The sequence below is a fragment of the Apodemus sylvaticus genome, chromosome 21, assembly GCF_947179515.1.
Source record: "Apodemus sylvaticus chromosome 21, mApoSyl1.1, whole genome shotgun sequence".
NCBI lineage: Eukaryota > Metazoa > Chordata > Mammalia > Rodentia > Muridae > Apodemus > Apodemus sylvaticus.
The window spans coordinates 28349956-28365973 of record NC_067492.1 but is presented as its reverse complement, the minus strand read 5'-3'; the positions used below and the strand labels follow the sequence as shown (position 1 = coordinate 28365973).

The following is a 16018-nucleotide window of genomic DNA, read 5'->3' as shown; positions in this document are numbered from 1 at the left end:
CTTCATTTATCTTCTCAATCAATAATTCTGCTGCTAGGAACTTCTGTCTTGACACCAATTACACAATTACACACACACACACACACACACACATATATATATATATATATTCATGTACATATACATACACATATATGTGTACACAAGTTGAAAATATATAATTAAATAGGAAGACTTCTTTCTGAGTGTATGTCATATTACATTATTTATTAAAAGCCTCAAAAACTTATAAAATGAGTGGTATCATTTATATCAACCCTAATTGTATTGAACATTGTGTCCACGCATTAAAGGTTTTACCACCAACTTACTGAGAAAGAGATTTTAAGTAAGATCTTGGGCCTAGATGAATGGATTGGTGTATGATGGAAAGATGGATGAATCCCAGTACTCACTTCACTGGTGAGTAGTAAAGTGTAGAACACTGGGTCCTCCCAGTTCAGTGTTGTCTGTTCAAAATGACTTTATCAATTATTATAATTAATGATGTTTAGCAAACACAAAGTAAATTTAAAAGGTGCAATATTTTCCTTGAATCAACAATAGATTGCTGAGGTGTGTCCCTTATTTCTCTTTATATTTTATACCAGTGGTTCTCTACCTTTCTAATGCTGTAACCCTTTAATACATTTATGGTTGGTGACCCACAACCAAAAATTTATTTTTGTTGAAAATTTTAACTGTAACTGTTCTACTGTTCTGAATCATAAATATTTTTGGCAAGCAAAGGTTTTCCAAAAGAGTGGCAAACTGGTCACCTCACTTCCAGAAGATCCTGCTATACCACTCCTGGGCATATACCCAGAGGATTCCCCACCATGTGATAAGGATACATGCTCTACTATGTTCATAGCAGCCCTATTTATAATTGCCAGATGCTGGAAAGAACCCAGGTATCCCTCAACAGAAGAGTGGATGCAAAAAATGTGGTATATCTACACAATGGAGTACTATTCAGCCATTAGAAACAATGAATTCATGAAATTCTTAGTCAAATGGATGGAGCTAAAGAACATCATACTAAGTGAGGTAACCCAGACTCAAAAGGTGAATCATGGTATGCACTCACTAATAAGTGGATATTAGCCTAGAAAACTGGAATACCCAAAACATAATCCACACATCAAATGAGGTACAAGAAGAAAGGAGGAGTGACCCCTTGTTCTGGAAAGACTCAGTGAAGCAGTATTCGGCAAAAACCATAACGGGGAAGTGGGAAGGGGTGGGTGGGAGGACAGGCGGAGAGAAGGGGGCTTACGGGACTTTCAGGGAGTGGGGGGCTAGAAAAGGGGAAATCATTTGAAATGTAAATAAAAAATTATATCAAATAATAAAAAGAAAAAAAAGAAAAAAAAAGAGTGGCAAACTACAGGTTCAGAATTGCCATACACTATAGACAATAAAACTTAGCTGATTGTTAGGTTGCCAAGAAATTCAGGATAGGACCCACAACATACATGTGGCTTATCAAGGGAAGTTTGTTTCCTTCTACAGTACTCTCTGGACACTTGTGACCTGTAATATTTAAAATAATGAAATTAAATATAAAATTCTAATATTCATTCACCTGACTCCATCATAATTGTTCACTTAGAGCTGCATAGGTCCATGACTCTTGCCCTGGAAATCACAGATGTCCTTCTTCATAGACATGTAAATATGAACAGTGAAAAAGGAGGCCATGAATGTGAAAGAGAGCAAAGAGTGGTCTGTGGGATTCTTTGGTGACAGGAAAGATGTAGACATGATAAAATTACGTTATAATATCAAAGATAAAAAGATAAAAAATATTATGAGCTTAGTGGTACCAGAGAACATATTTTTGTGACATACACAGCAAAGGACATGACATGAGTCTTAGATGATATTAAAGTTACTTCTATGAAAGAGGGAGCTGAAGATAGAAAAGGTTGTGGTCCAGGAAATGATTAAAGAAAGGCCCCTGTAGGTTGCTTAAACCCTGTCCTTTTAGAAGATATTTTCTAAGAAAGGCCAAAGTAATTGGAGGTAGAGGGAGTTTAAAGAAGACACACACACACACACACACACACACACACACACACGCATGCACACATGCACACATGCACACATGCACACACATACACACTTGATATGTCAATTTGTGAGCATTTGGGGGGAACCTCTGGTATCAAGAAAATTGTCTATAGTGCCCCTTTCTCTGAAATATGCAAGTTCCATACAATGAACTATTTTCCCCTCTTCCTGTAGATCTTGTGCATATTGGGATCATTCGCCTGACTGTCAGTTTTCCCTGGACTCCTCTTCTCTTATTGTTTACAGGATCTGGTTTCACTCATTTCATAAATGATTACTAACACACATTCTACTTCTTGTGACATGCATAGACAATGTTCTGAGAGAGAACTGGAATTTATTACTCTTCTGTTTGCTATACTTTGTTGAGTCTCCCATCCGGCTTAATAAAGAGAGCTTCCATCATACACTGGAAAATACAATAATGCAATCAACGAAACTGTTGAGAACCATTTCCTTAAATTGCTAAAGCTGAGTGTAATACTTTTCTAAAAAATAAATAAACACCCATTATCCACTTCAAAGCAGGAGAAGAAAACATAAGTATGTAGAAGTATGTATATATCAAACTCTCCCCAAAATAACCTTGCAAAGGTGGGAACTATGGAGAGGATCCTGATACCTGCTTGGAGGTATCAATTGTGGATGTTCTTTGGTGATTTTATTTAATTACTGTTATGTATGGAATATAGCAAGATAAATAAAACTCACCTGAATATATATGACAATATGACAATCACAAAGGACTATTAATAAAGCTCAGTAAATGTTGCCAGTGTTCATACCATACTCTGTGAACAGCAAAGATTTCATTTAACCAAGCATAATTTAAGTTCGGCAACATTGAAACATAGCAGTTTAACATAATCTCACTGAAGTGGAAGCAACATAATCTTAAAGTCCATGAAATAGGTTAGAATATGAATGCCTTTATTACATATTCAGGAATAGTGTATGGAAATTCCATGTATGTTCTCATAAATATGAGAATGAAATTTTGGAGTAGAAGCAAGAAAAATTACATAAAACTTAAAGCTCAGATGTAAGAAAAATAGAATGAATTACTTTGATTTCTACAAGTCTGCTGAACATCACTCTAAAATGAAAATGGTTGCTGTTTCATAGAACTTTTACCATGATTTTTTCTTGTCTGGAGATCATGCTAATGAAAGGCAATATAAATCCTTTCAAACTTGTATCATAGGTACAAGTATTTTTCCTCCTACATTCCTCCAGACATTCAAATAGAAATTAACATCAGTGTTAGTAAACTGTTCCAAAGTGTAGAGGAAGAAATGTATCACAGTGCACTCCGGATGTCAATTTTACCTGGGAACAAAGGCATCACATGAAGAGAAAAAATTAATATCTGTTATGCCACCAAAATCTGTCTAGTAGTGTGTAAAACATATCAAATGCCAGGAGCAAGTACTCATTTACTATTGAAAAACAAATTGGTCCAATATTCCATGTTAATATAAGAAAAAAATCTTAATAGTAAGAAGCACAAAGCATTGCTTTATGTTATAAATATGCAGCACGAGAGGAAAAGAAAGAAGTTTCCCTAACATTCCAGAGGCATTTGCAGCAGACCTACAGCCAATATTTGTAATTTCTCCCTAAAGATAAGAACAAGGTAAACAAATACTCTTGCCATTTATTCTCAGGTAACAGCTTGAACAATTATATAAGTGCAAGAAATAAGAAAAAATAATATAAAATAAGGAACATCTTATATATGTGAATCAATGTCAAATACATAATATCTGTTAGATAAGGTAAATAAACAATAACCCATGAATTAAAAGGGAAGACAGGAAACTATTCCAAGTTGCACATGGTTTGTTCTTCAGTTTTGAAATACAGGAGGGATCTGTTAAACACATTTAAGCACTTGATTTCTATATTAAGCAAGATTTTACAACATAAAAACAGTATACAAAATGAATCTTATTTCTATATATTTACATGAACATTGAAAATGAAATTGAAGGTTTCTTCACATGGGTTTGAACACCTGAGCATTTTGCCTCAGTTTCCTTCTTCTTAGGATTTCAAGTACATATCACCATAGCAGTGTATTTGGAAAGAACCCACACAAGGCAAAATTATTGGAGAAAGGATAACAAGAGAGGCTTGGGGTTCACAATTTCAAAACCAGCTACTGACCAGTGGTAGTTGAACATTAGAGCACTGGGCTGAGAACAGATATTCCCATTGTCTTTGTAAAAATTCTACTCAGAATTAGGTCCATGTACACTGAAAATATTTTGTAGGGTACTATGTCTTGTAAACAGCAAATATATCTTTTTAACAAATGTCACCATATGCAGAAAAGTAAAGTTGAAACATTGCCTAAAATGTTTTTTTTAAATTCCTTAAAATAGATAAGAAGTATAAATATTATATCTAGGCAAATAAATTTTGTAATCTTGAATTTGGCAAATTTTCTCTGACAGAACATGAAATCATAGGGAATGAGGAAAAAGCAAATGGCCCAAGGCATTTTCTTAAAATTCAAATTTGTGGTTCAGAGGACACCTAACTCACAGAATGGGAGAAAATATTTTACTATCAAATATTTATGAATTGGCTATCTACCCAGTGACACTTTTCCACAATTCTATAACAACTCTACTATGAGCACAAATGGGCATTTGTATTGCACAAATCCATGAGGCAGTTCAATAACATGCATAGTCGACTTGTGGATGAAACATTGGACATATTGAAAGGAAAAGGAACTGGGGAAGGAAGTGCTATAGAGGTTGAACTTTGGCAAAAAGTAAAGGAATAGCAATACTTTTGTCATAAAAGATAGTTAGATTGATTTTATGAACAGTTGAAATCCCTGCAGCAGTCTAATATTTTGAAGCCTTTAAGACGTATTCCTCACTGAGTCCCATCTGTATTTTATTTATTTTTTAATTCTTTAATGCTTTTTTATACTCCAGACTTTATCCCCCTCCCAGTTTGCCCACCATGGATCACTCCTGATCCCATACCTCCACCCTCCCCTGTCTGCAAGAGGATATCCCCACCCCCCATCCTCACCTTACCAGGTCTCCCTATTCCCTGGGGCCTCAAGTCTCTAGAGGGTTAGGTTTATCTTCTCTCAGTGAGATCCTTTTTATTTCTTTTTAAACAGAAGAGCTCAGAGGTAGGTTTTCCACAAGTCCACTTGCTGAATGAGTCTGAAACTTGTGACTTGAATGCATGAAAAGAAGAAATTGGGTAGATCATTAGCCCCACTTTAATTCTAGGTATAGGGAGCCACATGATATAAAACACAATTTTTAATATTGACAACGCAAAACCCAGAGACATTCCAATATCATTGTAAAATGCAGGGAATAAGATTGAGTATAGTGTGTGTTTTGTATGACATTAGCTCTGTAAATGATTTCATCAGTGTATTAACTACAATTCACTAAGTGGCTATTGTGTATATGAGGACATATTAGAAGCTCTAACTGCTATAAAATGTCATCTCTATATGATACTATGATACTACCTGTCATAAATTTTAATACAGGGCATCAAATTATTAACAACTGTTAGAAAGGGGACATAAAAGGAAGAAAGACAACATGTTAAGTTTATGTGTTGAGTATAAGATGCTTTTTATTCTAGATTTATAGATTCCAATTAAAAGAGCACACTTCATCTTTTTACAACATTACCTCAGCTCTTGGCCACCTCTTTCCAATCATTTCAAAGAAATTATCTCATGCAATTGTGTTATGCCTTTGTCTCAAATGTCAACAAATTTGAAATGAAACACATTATATGGTTATTACTTTTATTTTTGAGATTATATAATCATATCATCTTCTGTTTTCTTCTCCTCCTTCCAAAAACTTCTGCATACTTCTCCTTGTGCTCTTTCAAATGCATTACCTCTCTGTTTTATTAGCTGTTGCTACATTTATATATGGCATAAATCCATATATTTTATAATGTATTGTTAATTAATATAATTATTTAGAAATTAAATTGTTAAAACACATGCTATTTTATTTGGTAAAATATGATATGCAATTATATTTCATATAATATATAATGAAAGTATATATAAAATGAAAATATATATTTATAAAATACATATTATATATATATGAAAATATATTGTGAAACATTCTGAGTTTGCATAATGGTACTTCTCTATATGTTTTCAAGGCTGATCATTTTGTAGTGGGTGAAAAATTGCAGTCATCTTCGTTAGAATTTGTTGGTAGTTTTCATGGATAAATGAGAATAAAAGGATCTAGTCCTAATGCAATAATAATGGTTCCCTCAGATGAAGAGTAAAACATACTTTTTCTTTCTCTCTTCCTCCTCCTCATTCTAGTCTCTCTGCCTATCTTCTTCATGAAAGTACAACTGGATAGTATGCACCTGTAAAGCATCTGAAAGGTCCTCAGTGTAAATAAGTAAAACTTTCTGGTACTTAAACTTTTGGCTTTGTTCCTTTCATAATTGTAAAATAAGTGTTGAAGGTGCTACTTAGGTACCGACTTGACTTCTCTATGTTTGATAAAATATGTAAGTGCTGTCTTCAGCCATAGGGCCGTAGAACAGGCCAGGAAAAAATAAGTAACAGCCGTGGCCAGAGGTTAGCTGCTTGGGAGGTTTTCCTTAGTACTTCTTTGGGCCATGATTGAAGATGATGTAACCATTCCTGGTAGAAGATGTCTAGTGGATGTGTCGCCTCAACTCCACTGAGATTCTTCTCATATGTGTATATATTTTCATAAGCTTCTACAGTAGTAAGTTTCCATATGGTCCCACAAAAGGCATTAATGTTACTTTTCCCTCTCATATGCCTGCTTTTACACATCTCTCCCATCCCTTCTCCCTATTTAATTCTCCTATTCAAGTTTCTACCTTTTGCCGTCATAAAACTGTACTCTGATTCCTTGGGAAGAGAGCTTAACTTCCAATTTGGTCTCTTACTAGGGACTTATGTTCTGTGCTTACTGAGATGGTTACACACATATGAAATACTTTATTGATAGCATGCACATGTATGGAAAAAAAAAACAGATTCCTTGGCATTTTGGGTCCGGGTTACATCAATAAGGATGATTATCTTCTAGCTCTCTCCATTTGTCTGCAAATTTTTTACTTTCATTTTTCTTAACAACTCAATAATATTTCATTGTGTACAATGCATTATGCTTTCTTGTCTTTTCCTTTTGCTGTCTACAGTTGTGGTAGATTGTTGACTCTACTGCTATTAAAATATGCGTCTTTGGCAGGCAGTCAACTATACCACCCACCAGACAAGAAGCAGTGCCTGCTCCTTTTTAGACTCATGCTCTCTGCGCCAGCTCACCTGCAGACTCCACTTCCAGGGCAGGCTCTTTTGTGATGCCCAGGTAAGGTACAGGGCCAGCTCGCCTGAGTGCTGTAATAAGTGAGAGGCAGACCCAACTATCTGGCTCTCATGACCCTAGGGCCAACTGTCTTGCCTGCTGTAAGTGCTAAGGGGCTAGGGTGGAGAAAAGCATCTCTCACTTGATCATGCTACCACAGGGCCAACTATTCCATGAACTATTCCTCAGGGCCAGTTCAACCGCTCACTCTGCTCTCAGGGTCAGCTCTACTGTGCTGTCCAGATGAGGTACAGGCCTGTTCTCCTGAGTACTGCCACAGGTGAGGGGCAAGGACAACTCTCCAGCTCTTATGACCACTTGGGGGCAAACTCTTCTGTGTGTATCCTCATTCCACATTCTCTCTCAGAGTGTCCTGGTACAGCTCCACACACAAGGCTCCCCAGACCCAGTGAGAGAAGGGAAAGTCCTGTTTGGAAAAAAAAAAGAAAAGAAAGGAAAGGAAAGGAAAGGAAAGGAAAGGAAAGGAAAGGAAAGGAAAGGAAAGGAAAGGAAAGAAAAGAAAAGAAAAGAAAAGAAAGGAAAAGAGGAAAAAAAGATCCATTTTGTGCAGAGCTCAGAGGAGCTATGCTCACAAGACAAACATAAAAAGCAGGGTTTCTCAACACTCCTGCCTGCCTCAGGGAAGGTAGGGAATCCCTCCCTTGTCTTCACCACCTCCCAGAGAAAAGAGGTAAGACAGGCGTTTCCTATGTTCATGTTCTTGGCACCCAATCACCTGCAAACTTTACAGTCAGGGCTGCACTCCCCCTCCCCAAGGCACTTTTTCTCAGGGATTGTTTCACTACTAATCCTTCTGATGTTCCTAGGTCAGAACACTGAGCATTATAGACAAAATCTCTCTCCTCTCTGCCATCTATTGACACCCATGTGACACAGAATCCCCACCAGCAATGACTCTAGGGGTGAGCACTGCTTTTGTTTCTACAAGGAATGAGCACCAAATAAAGAATAAATATGCATAAATATCTCCAACATTTAGTAGCATATTCCTTCTTTCTGATGTTCCTCGATTCATACTGTATCATATGGTTAAATTCTGATAGCATCTCCCTTAAGATTAATGATGTGTTTCATTTATTATAATTCAAGACAAAGTCTCGCAGCTTTGGTGAGTCTTACTATGTCTTCATTTCACATGCGAGTTTGAAGCACATTTTCCTTGCCTGCAGGATTCTAGATCCCAATGCTATTTATTCAGGACTTGGAAAATTTTTCCTCCATTGTTTTCTGGCCTACATTCTCTCTGCTGATGAGCACACAACTACCATACAGAATCACAGTGTCACTGATTAAAATGTCATTTCTCACCCTCTGGCCAATTTCAATTTTATCTGTATCTTTATTTGATAATTTTTATTATTGTAGTACTGATAACGTAACTAGCTTCCTTTATCTTTGTGTTCATCTTAAGTAATACTTGCTGAGGTTTTCGAGGATGCTGTGTTTATTTTCCAACTTTACCAGAATTTTAAAACTTTGGCTATTATCCCCTCATGATTTCTACAGATCCTTCCTTCTTGCTTCTCATTTAGGAGTTTTATGTTCATATTGAACATATAATTTAATAGTGCTTATTGGATGGTTAAATATTCTTCTCATTTTCAATTTGGATTTGTTTTAGCTTGCCTTTACATTAGCTCAATAATTAGGTGTAAAGTTGAGGCACAGTCCAATAGTTCCTTCTTTTGATAGTCCCACTGTCATCTTATTTTCTTTCTCTAGGCCTTGAGCAAAAGTGTAATATGAAGTGGAAACTTCTAGCTTGTTTGGAAAGTCAGTTATGCCAAATGTTGTTTTGCTGGGACACACAGATGAAACGATGTTGTGCTGAAGCAGACATATGCAAGAATGCTTTCCTGAAACAGACATGGGTGAAAAGATCTTTTGAATTAGCAAACTTGTGGAAGGACACCTGATGAAAAGGTACAAATATAACTCCACAGATAGCGAGAGATGAACACTGAGCATTGGTTTGATTACCTCCACCATTATAAAGGACACATATGCATTGATTCACCCTACATAGCATTGTTGAGCCAAGAAAAACCCACCCAAGAACTACTCATGAAATATGGAGGTGCTTGGCAGTGGCTTATTTCTAAAAGATGAAGCTCTGGCGTTGTCCATGTGACTCCCCAAGCAAAAAACTTATGGTGGCTGAAGACTCTCCTTCTTCAAGGGACCTTGAAATAATAAATGCCTTGTTTGAAGCTGCTAACTTTGTGATGTGTTACAGTGGAATAGAGGAGTAATCCCATGCCTCATCCTCTGCTGTGCCCAAATGATGCACAATCAAAGGCATTTTCATCTCTGGTGTTTCGCTTCTTCACTTTTAATGTACTCCTTTTTTTGACTCTATCTAAAATGCTCCTCTCTGTTCATTCATGGTACCCAATATTTCATGGATCATTTATTTCCCACTTGTATTGTGAAATTCCAGCATTATAATTCTGACACCTCTCTATTCCCATGTCTTTGCATTTGAGTGAAGTTTATCTATTTTTGTCTGACATGCTATGTGATGTATTTGTAAAATCATGCACTTTACTATTACATGAGAAAGTATGTGTAGAAAAGAAGTGGGGACTACAATATTTATTTATTATGCAATAAATTAAGGTATAGGTTTCGTTTTCCCTTTGTGACTTCTGTTGTTGAAGATAACTTGATTATGTGCTTTTTGTAATGAAAGTTGACTTTGTGATGTTGAGCAAGATTCAGATGACTGCTGGCTGAAATAATTCTGAAGACAGATTCTGTGCTCTACAATGATCGGGGCATTGTCTATAAGCTGGAACAAGAATATAAGCTGCAACAGTCTATCTTTCTTCTGTTTGTCACATCTACAAGTCTGCTTTATAAAGAAATCTGTGCTTGGCAACCTGGATGTCTACATGTTAAAATGCTTCTTTTTGGCACCATCTATGATTTTTACTTTCTGTATCTGCACATATACTTCTGACCTTATATTTTGGGGAGACACTGTAGAATTCTTGAAATAGAACCAAATTTCTTCAGAAAGATTTGAGATTTTCTTGACATTCAGGTGACCTATCCTTCAGGTGTCTGTCTGGTACTGTCCCCAGAAGGAAAGCTTCTCATTCCTCTCCTTGTGGGTATCTCTCTCAGTTCTATCTCTTCTTTTACGCAGATTCATATTGGCATAGCAAATTCAGTGGAAGAATATAGAAACAATAGGAATATATAGGCTTGCTCTATATCTCGTGTTCATAGGAATTCATGTCACCACAAATATGATCATGAAAATGTAATAAAATTTGATTCCTTACTTTTATCACTTCTCCATAGCAGTGCCTTGTTGCTCCTAAATTATACCAGAGATAAATATAGTACAGGTGCCTTTTTTGAGAAATGTTCATTGCTTTACATAAGGTACCAGATTATTTAATAATTTTAAGATCAGTGCCTTTATAGCTTAACAACATTAAATCTATGATAAGACTACAATTAAAGGTTAGTTTCGATTTCATAAAACTTATTTAAAAACAATAAATTAATGGATAAAAGTGAGGACACACACATATGCATCTGTTTTTAATTTAAAGGTCACCAATTTCTACTTCTTAAACTCTCACCTCTGCTAACCTCTATAAATCTGAATAATGTATTCCAGGGTAAGCATGGCATAGAGCATTTGGTTACTTATTTGACAGACTTGTTGTTTTCCCAAGACATTCTATGTCTTTCTTTCCTGTCTATTTTTAAAAAAGGGTTCCCTGTATCTCATATACCCCAGGTTGCCTCAGAAAACATAAATAGCTATATAAATAGCTATATAGCTATAACCTATACAGCAGAAGATGACTTTAGTCTTACTGTCTCAACTTCCCAGATAGAAATAATAAAGTAATCATTAGGGATCAGAAAATTGCCACATAAGTTAAATTCTTTGCCATCTAAACATAAGAATAATATCTTAGCAATTTTTCCATTGTTGTGAAGAGACACTACTTTCAAGGAAAAATTTAAAAGCAAGCATTTAATTAGGGGCTTGCTTAAAATTTCAGAGGATGAGTGCATGGTCAAGAGAATGTGGGCAGGCAAGTAGGCACAGTACTGCAACAGTAGTCAAGGGAATACATTTGAATGTAAGTTGGTCGCAGAGAAGGCTAGGCCAAGCCTGGCCTGTACTTTTGAAACCTCAAAACTCACTCATATTGCCTCATTTCTCCCAATAGGGATATATGTCCTCATTAATTCCAAACAGTTTCTCACCTTGGAATCAATGAATGGGGGCCATTCTCATTCAAACTACCATAGACTTACAAGGGACAAGTTCTCTACATCTTCTCCATTTATTCCTAACCAATTTTTTTCTAAAATAGTTTATATAGCTCTAGGATTGATAATAACTTTCAGGGAACTATTTTTTTCATACAATCCTTTAAATTTGTTCATTAGTTTTCAAAAGTATTGAATCATTAAAACTGGGAAAGTTGAGTGGAGAACTTTCTTTGTACAATGGAGTGTTCGCCTGTGGCTAATTCAGAGGGGAATTTGTACCTAACTGTAGAAATTCTTCATGACACGATCAACACCAACAGATAAAGGGAAAATACTATTTGGAAACAAGTTTAACAGCCCTTGTAAGCATGTTTGGTTTCCTTGTTTGTCTTCCCGAACTTAATCTCACACTGTCACAGTTCTTTGCTTATCAAGTCTTGTTTATACTTTTATTGTAATGCTGGATGCAGAGCCTACAAATAGTAGATACTCAACAAATATATCTGAAAACATACAAAAAAACTTCTATTGGAAAATGGTTTTATTATAAAATTTACATGTAGGTCTATACTAACTCCTTATCTATATATTTATGTAGATACCAATCTGTACTTATTGACATGTATTTGCACATAGGACAACACATACAACCTTGTATCATTTAATAAAAAGAATTTATTTTAAGTAATCAGTTATTGCCTATTTTTTTCATTGTAAAGACATCTAAGAACAACTTACACAAACCAATCTAGTCTTCAAAACTGCATACCTAGGCAACACACACACAGACACACAGACAGACACGCAGACACATGCATGTGCATGTGCACACACACACTCTTCAGTAACTTTATTTGAAAATGTAGAATGTTAGAAATATATTCTGTTTTACTCCATTACTCAAACTTTGCCTTTTCTCAATCTCCCGTATCTGATTCCTAAATACGTATATCCTACTTCTTATTTTTCTCTCTTTTAAATAACTCATCAAGTCCAATTAATGCTGCCTGTGTGCACATGAGTGTAGTGAGTCATCACTGGAATATGAGTAACTTGCATGGATCGCACCACAGAAGAAAAAATTGATTTCCTCTCCCACTGAACTGTACTGTTTACGGATCCTTGCCATAAAGTGCTCGTAGGCTGTGTTCATCTTCATAGAAAATGTTGACTGGCTTAATATGAGCAAGCCTTGTTTCAGCCACCATTGCAGGCATGAACTTGAAAGTAGAACAGTCCTCTTTAGAAGCCATAATTCAAGGTAGTGTTTCTGGAACTCTAGCATAAGGTTTCCTGAGCAAGTTAAAGAAGAAGTGTGATATAGATGTCTTATTTTTGGTAGATCACTCACAGTCATGTAATGTCTATAATTTGACCACACATACACACATACACACACACACACACACACACAGAGAGAGAGAGAGAGAGAGAGAGAGAGAGAGAGAGAGAGAGAGAGAGAGAGAGAAAATCTACTTCCATTTACTACATTATAAAGCTTTTCTGATGAGAGTTGAGAATTTCACTAGCCTTTGGATACAATGTTACATATTTAGAAGAAAGTTTGATAGTACTTTCCTTTAGCAAAATAATTGCAGTATGACCTAAAACCTCCCCTGTCAGGAGTTCACAGTTAAGTGGTACCAGACATGTATTCCCGATTATAGCACAACACATCTCTCCAGTTTAAGAATCATATAGTCCACTATTGCAACAAGGGGCCTATCTTTCCAGACTGGTCAGCACTTAAGTTTGAACAGTTCACATCTGGGTAAAACTATTGTTGGGCTTTCTCCATAAGAATATTTCAAAGCATCTTTAAACATTATCACTGAATTAAAAACAATTACAAATAATCAAACAAACTATAAAACATAACAAAACAAAATAAACTTCTAGTCAAAATTACTTTGATGGCATCAGTTCTTATTATCAAAGTATATGTTATTATAAACAAGAGGGTTAATACTCTTAAATAATTAAGACCAATGCCAATATCCTACATGATTTTAAGGAATCACTGGGACATTCATGACGAAAAATTCAATAGGGGCTATTACAGGGTTAATTATTTAATATCCCATGATTTAGGGGAATAGAATTATCCTATGATGTAGGAGAATTCCAATTTAACTTTTATGAAGCTTATAAAATAGTTACCTCTCTAGCTACCTTATGTCTAAATTACCTTCCCTCGAGGCTTTCACTCATTATATTATTATATATTATAATAATATTATCTGTGTTTATTATTTGGTACCCTTCATAAAGATCATTTCTTTGCTCACATATGGACATTTTACAGTTCTTTTGCATCTACAAGTATTGCATGTTAAACATGTCAAGTGTCACATATATGTAAATAAGTGATCTGATGGCATTTCTGGGCATGAGTTATATCATTCAGGAGATTTCTTCCAGTACCATATTTCATTTAATTGTAAGTTTCACAATTTCACCTTTCTATAAAGCTGAATAGAATCACATTGTATGCATTTCCATTTTAACTATCTGTTATTCTTATGGTGGATATCTAGAGTGATCCTACTTCCTACTTATTTTAAATACAGCATCAATCAATATAGATGAGCAATTATCCCTGAGATACAATAGAGTTTGATTAGTGCAAATGCCCTAGAATTGTACCATTGGGTCACATGTTAGATATATTTCTAGTTTATAAGAAAATATCCATACTGAATCCCATATTTTCCTTCATTGTTATTTTTCACAGAAAATTTTAGTTTGTTCTTCATTTATCAGAGATAGTTTTTCCAGTTACATTAATCTGAGTTAGGAATTGTGTTCATTCATTGTGTGAAATTTGTTTTTATAGGCTTTTCTGCCTTTAAAAGTTATTATCAAGTAGATGGTTATAATTCTCTTGGACTCACCTTTATAGGTGACTTTATCTTTGTTCTTGTATCCTTTAAACTATTGATCTTGTGTTTTTATGTTTAAAATACACTTTGTGGTAGGGAATGTCTTTCTTGGTGCTGTTTATTTTGTGATCAGTAGATTTCTTATACAGCATGGAGATCTTTCTGTGAAATTGGTAAATTTTCTATGATTTTAGTGAAATTATTTTCCTTGACTTGATGTAGTATTCTTCTTTTATGCATGTAATTCAAAATGTTGGTTGTCTATGGTTGTGTAGGCAGTTTGTCTGTCTATCTGTCTGTCTGTCTGTCTGTCTGTATATATGCACATATATATGCTAAGTTTACCAGAACACTGCTCATTAAAGAAACCAAAAGAAAAATTGTTAATGCATTAAAAAAATATGGGTTGCAATCATAATAATATTCTGATTCCTTGAAAAGGAATTCAAAGAGGAGACACTGTATGCATATAATTATATTACTAGAAATGAAAGCTCATCTCTAAGGTTAAATAAGAAGAACATAGACTATATAGGAACAAGGTGGGAGAAAAACATGTAAAACATATCAAGGGAAGGTAAAAATATTTGGAACTGGCCAATGTCTTTGTTTTCTTAATACAGAACAAGCTTTGCAGTTGTGTAACAAGAAGACTATGCTAGCAGGTCAAGTGCAGGACCAAACTGAACAATAGTTTTTCATGCCGGAAACCTACTAAATGATCCATGACCCATCTTCTAGAATCCTGCTTTGTACAGCATGTCTTCTGTGCTTAAATGGTAAAGCATTTTTTCCCTTTTCTTTTATTGGATAATGTCTTTATTTACATTTTAAATGTTATCCCTTTTCCTGGTTTCCTCTCTGAAAATCCCTTATCCCATCCTCACTTTGCAGCTTCTGAGAGGGTGCTCCAACCCCAACCTCACCCCACTCCTACCTCCTTTAAAAAAACACTTGACATATGACCCTCTTTTCCTTTCTCTTTAGCAATGTAGTAATGAACTCTGAAACTGGGGATAAAGAGAATAAATGAAAAGAAAGAGGGGTGTCTATGATGAAGGAATGAGCATTTCTAAGCTACAGTAAACGTGATAGACTGTTGTATAGTTCCTTGCAATCCTCTTATATTAGATATCCTGCATTATAGTTAATCTTGTCATTTTGACTCAAATTAGACTCATTTAGAAGACATACTTCTGGGTACATTTTGTTGCATTTCTAAAGATGCTCAAAGAATGAGCACACAGAATGTGTATGAGCTGTTCTGCCTGTTGGCATCTGGGCCTGAATCAACAATGCAGAAGGGAAAACAAGAATTAAGTACTAATAATTATTTTTATGTTTTTCCATTACACTCTTGTTGCCAAACTTGCCCAATTATGGTGGACTATATCCCTTTAAATCCTGAACCAAAATAAACACTTCCAGATTTAAATT

At 35.3% G+C, this 16018-nt stretch overlaps 1 non-coding gene across 1 annotated transcript; it reads right to left on the bottom strand.

The window, feature by feature from the left end:
• Window positions 1-8226: 8226 nt before the first annotated feature.
• Window positions 8227-8361, bottom strand: LOC127672260 (small nucleolar RNA SNORA17). Its single transcript, XR_007974913.1, has one exon. It is a non-coding gene; the product is annotated as a small nucleolar RNA SNORA17 (small nucleolar RNA).
• Between the last annotated feature and the right edge of the window lie 7657 nt (window positions 8362-16018).